Source organism: Lolium rigidum, chromosome 1 (assembly GCF_022539505.1).
Source record: "Lolium rigidum isolate FL_2022 chromosome 1, APGP_CSIRO_Lrig_0.1, whole genome shotgun sequence".
NCBI lineage: Eukaryota > Viridiplantae > Streptophyta > Magnoliopsida > Poales > Poaceae > Lolium > Lolium rigidum.
In genome coordinates this window covers 41,946,724-41,952,388 of record NC_061508.1, presented here as the reverse complement: position 1 = coordinate 41,952,388, position 5,665 = coordinate 41,946,724, and positions in this window count along the sequence as shown.

The following is a 5,665-nucleotide window of genomic DNA, read 5'->3' as shown; positions in this document are numbered from 1 at the left end:
AGTGACCGGCCAGAGTCAATTTTTCCCAAAAATGTGTCATTTTGCCTCGTTTTGCCCCTATTCTTTGTGTAAATATGTGTGAGTGCTTATATGATGACATGTACATATAGATAGATAGATGGTGATGAGATGAGCATAGACATGGGGTTGGAAAACACAAAGTTCTCTAGGCATACCCATTGGAGTGAAAATGCAAACAAGATACAAATAGCTACAATGGGCATGATTCGAAGTATATCAAGAATCATAAGAGCATTTTGAAATAGTTTTTGCAATAAGATCATTTGGCCTTATATAGTCAAATCAAGTTGTAATGAAGGCTCAATGAGGGGCGGGGGATTACTCCCCCTATGTGAAAGCGCAAATGTCATGATCCTTGGGTCTCTCAACAAGAGACCATACTTCATTACGAGTGAAACACTCCAATTCTTCTTGCATGGCAATTACCCAATCCGGATCGACCAAGGCTTCATGTACCTTAAGTGGTTCAAAACTAGACACAAAAGCATGATGTTGACAATAAGTGATAAGTAATGCATGGTGTCTACGAGTTACCACTCCTCTTGAGATGCTACCAAGGACTTGATCCACTTTCATGTCACTTGCCCTTGTAGCGGCCTTGATCTTCCGAATGGTTCCTTCATGATCAATGAATTCATCTCTTGCTAGTACTTGATCATGAGGGACCACTTGAGCTTGATCATGAGTTGAGGATGTTTCTTGATCGTCATCATGATCTTGCTCCATGGAATGAGGATCTTCTTCTTGTTCTTCGGATTGAGACTCATCTTGAGTAGAGGATAATTCTTGAGTTGCACTTGATGGTTCGGCTTGAGTTGAGCTAGGCTCCACTTGTGGCGTGCTTGAGACATCTACTCCATCATCTTGATCATCATTATGAACTTCCATGGGCCGGATGTGTCCAATGCCCATATGCTTGATGGCACTAGATGGATCATCATCATTACCTGCAACACATGGAACAACTTGCTCCACTTGGGAGCCATTATCCTCCAAGAACACCACGTCACAAGATACTTCAATAGTCCCGGAGGACCGGTTGTAGTATCTATAGGCGTGAGAGTTCTCCGCATATCCAACAAATATACCCTCTATGGTTCTAGTTTCAAATTTACCGAGCTTTCCTTTGTTGTTCTTAACAAGGCATTTGCATCCAAAGACACGAATATACATGACATTAGGCTTGTTACCGGTAAGGAGCTCGTATGGGGTTTTGTTGTGGAGGGGACGGAGGAAGAGCCGGTTGGAGTAGTGGACGGCCGTAGAGATGGCTTCTCCCCAAAAGTTGTGGGGTGAGTTGAATTCACTCAACATGGTTCTTGCCATCTCAATGATAGTCCGGTTCTTCCTTTCAACAACACCGTTTTGTTGAGGGGTGTATGGCGCCGAAAACTCATGCTTGATGCCCTCATCATCCACAAACTCTTGCATAGTGTAGTTCTTGAACTCGGTGCCATTGTCGGTCCTAATTGCCTTGATCTCGGATTCATACATACGTTGAGCTTTCTTGGCGAAGGTAATGAACTCTCTATGAGTCTCGTCCTTAGACTTAAGGAGAAAGACCCAAGAGTATCTTGAGTAATCATCAACAATGACAAGTCCATACTTGCTCCCACCAAGAGTATCATAATGTGATGGCCCAAAGAGGTCCAAATGAAGGAGCTCCAAAGGCCTAGATGTGGTAACAATACTCTTGATGGGATGCTTCTTCTTGAGTTGCTTTCCGGCTACACATGCACTGCAAACACGATCTTTCTCAAAAGAAACGCCGGTTAGTCCCACAATATATTCACCCTTTAGGAGTTGTTTAAGATTCCTCATGTTAACATGACCAAGGCGGCGATGCCACAACCATCCTTCGTCATGCTTGGCCGCCATTAGACATGTGGAGAAGGAGGGGCTCTCTTTCGAGAGGTCAACCACGTAAAGGTTGTTCTCCACATATCCAACAAGGACCAATTTGAGATTGTCACTCCTAAAGACTTGCACATAATATTTAGTGAAATATGAATTGTACCCGGCATCGGCAAGATGATATATAGAAAGTAAGTTATAGCCAAGGTGTTCAACAAGCATAACCGTCTCAAGGCACAAGTCCTTAGAGATTGCTACCTTGCCATACCCAAGTACCTTTCCCTTTGAGTTGTCACCAAAGGTAATGCTTGACTTCTTGTTGATGTCTTCAATGAATTGATCAAGCACCCCTTTTCCTCCGGTCATATGATTGGTGCATCCACTATCAAACACCCATTTTGGACCACCGGAGGAATACCCCTACAAAATCAAGTAGAGGATTTAGGAACCCATCGATTAATGGGTTCCTTTGCAATGGCAACAATATCTTTTGGTACCCAAATTGAGTACTCTCTATAAGCATAGCCATTAGGAGGGCCAACATAGTTAGCATAGACATCACCATAATAATCAACAAATAATGCATAGTGATCGTTTGGCCCCGTGCGGTCACCACTAGTGGCTTTGCCCTTTGAGGCTTTGCCATTGTTAGTGACCTTCTTGTTCTTATCTTGAGCGGGTTTCTCCTTCTTGTAGTTGTTCTTCTTGTGGGACTTGGGGACATATCCAAGTCCATACTTTTGATTGTTTGACCTTTGCTTACTCAAGAGGTCATCCAATCCCATCTTGTTCTTGGCGGTGGTGAACTTTGCAAGTTCCTTTGTTAGCCTAACATTTTCCTCAAGAATAGATGCTTGCTCACAAGAAGATTCATTAGGATGATAGTCAAGACCATATTTGGTCACCAAGGACTCAAGATATGCATTGGTCTCAACATGCAAAGAAAGTTCCTCTTGTAAACGAATATGTTCCTCAACAAGTTTAGCATGCTCACTAGTAAAGGAAATGGAGGAACAATCAAGCTTTTCAACATCAATGGGATCCTTCATTGATCCAAGAGCCCTTTTGTAGGATTCTTGAAGTAGATCATGGTTCTCTCCAAGTTTCTTGAGCTCATCCTTGACAAGCTTGTTAGCTCTTTCAAGGTGGTCAAGATCCCTAGTGAGAGAAGCATGAGCAACTTCAAGTTCCTCCTTTGAGACATTGAGCTCTTGAGTCAATAATTGAGCCCTATCAATAGTTTCTAGGTCCTTAACTTTATCAAGTTCATAAGTTTCAATTTGTTGCTTAAGACCTTGAGATATGCACCTTTCGGTTTTTAGCTCTTGTCTTAGGAGATTGAATCTCCGTTCCTTCTCATTCAATTGATATTCTAATTCCTCAATGGACTCATCCTTTTCTTTGAGTGAGTCCATCAAGAAATCAAACTTGACAAGAGCTTCACCACGAAGGGTGCATCTAACATCATAGAGTTCCTTAAGCACAATTAATTCTTCTTGATCTTCTTTCTCATCATCAAGAACACTAGATAGGGAAGGTGGAGATTCCATTACCTTGGTTTCCCTTGCCATGAGACAAGAGCCGATGATTGGAGAGGAGGGAGAGTCATCGGAGTCATCATCTTGAGTTGTTCTTGCCATGAAGGAAAAACCAACATCATTCTCCGTGGAGTAATCTTTGGAGTAGTCATATGTGAAGAGTGACCCGGGCTTAGAGAAAGCTAAACCGGCCACTCCGGCCTCCTTCTCCTCATCTTCCTCTTCTTCATCGGACAAGTACTCGGCCCCAACAAAAGCTCTTCCCTTGTTTTTCTTGTACCGATCGTTGATTGGGTTCGGCTTCAATCTTGGCTTGACCCCTTTGATGAACTTTGGTTTGTCTACCCTTTTCTCATAAGGGCACTCATTTGCAAAGTGGTTATCTTCATCACAATTGTAGCAAGTTCTCTTCTTCTTCTTGTCATTGAGGAACATTGGAAACTTTGCCTTGTACTTCTTGGCAAAGAAAGCAAAGTCGGTAGCAATGTCACTAGTTGAAGTCATCTCTTCATCTTCTTCAATTTCATAGTCTTCTTTGCTTTCATGGTCGGCTCTAGCTTTGAGAGCAAGGTTGTGTGACGCTTCATGGTTGTGTGAGGCTTCATCAACACGGTTCATTGCCTCACTACAAGAAATCTGCCATAATATGACGTTTTTTTTATGACTGGAAATCAAAATGTCATAGCTTTATGACGTTCCTAGCTTCGACCATCCTTGGCCACTCGGGGGGGGGCAAAACCCTAGAAAATCGTGACGTTCTGGTGAAAATCGTCGTTACCTGTTTAATCCAAAATGTCACTAATAATACTAGATTCTGGACAACCAATCAGATGGCTCGGACACACCTCCCACGGATTGCCTCATGGAAGACGATCTGAACCATTCAAACCTTTATCCAACGGCATTGTCTTCATGGTGAAGCCTTTTGAGTTTTGGTTCCAAATTTTTTGGCGGGCGAGCGTGGGTACCTCGGCGCCGAGAATTTTTGGCGGGCGAGCTCCCACAGGCCCACACGCGGCTCCAGCAAAGCAACCCTCGCGAGAACCCTAGACGTCTCCTCATCCATTCCTCCCCCTTCCAGCCGCCGCAGCCGCATCGCCCCCTTCCGCAGCAGCTCCTCCCGCCTCTGCCCGACCTCAACCTCAACCTCCCGACCTCAACCTCAACCTCCCGCTCGTGTACCCGCATCACCAGCTCCCTCACGCCACGAGGCCCCTATCCGGTGAGTCCTCATCGTGTTCTCCGCCGCCAATTCTTTCTTTTCTTGTGCTGCTGGATTTCTTCTCCGCCGGTTTCTAATGTCCAGGGCGTGCGGGTGTCGCAGAAGGAGAACCTGGGCAGCGCCCGGCGTGGGATGGGGCTCAAGGCGGACTCGCAACCGCCGCACACCACCACTCTCCTCCCGCCGGACTCGCCTCGCCTCCGCTCCGCCGGAGATCTCGTTGCCCCTTCTACGTGGTAAGCCCCCGCCCCGCTCGCTCACCCGCTCGGATCGATCGATCGATTCCCCCGTTCGGATCAACCTGCGCCCCCTCACCCCGAGCAGGGAGCCCGATTCCAAATCCGATCCAGGTCGGAGGGCCTCCGCTCCTCTCCCGGCCTGATCCCCACGGTTGCGAGATCCACGCCGCTCCTTTTCGGCCATCTTCTTCGGTCGGGCTGCTTAGATTTGGATGACTGCTGATACCATTTCTTTTCTTTTCGACTGTCTTCAGTTTTTGCTGTATGGTATCATCTCTTCACTTGTCAGGAAGACTGTTCTAATCCGATATGTGGTATCTCAAATCACCCATGTTGGTAATCGAACATGCGCAATGCATATCAGTTTAGTTGTAGGTATTTTTACCATATGTTAGAACTTAGAAGGGGTTTCATGAGATGCGTTATGGAATGTAAAGTGCCGTTTTGACGCCAGATGGTCTAATCTTCCTCCGAGCCTCTTCCCGTAATGTAGAAATACGGTGCTCGGCATCGGCCCACTTGTTACTACTTACCGGATGGTTGAGCAACATGCTATTTCGAGGTTGTTACTCGGCAAACTATAGAGTTCATTAGTAGTAGTACTTGTTTCGTGCGGTTGTTCCCGGAGCCGGACGGCGTGCTCACGCCCTCGTCCATCATGGTAGACGCCATGTCCGGCCCCGATTACGACGACCTCCAGGTGCTTAACTAAGTTCCACATAGATCCATCACCCAGCCATGGTCGTTCTAGCTAGGCAATATGAAGCTGTGAATCGAACACAGATGGTAAT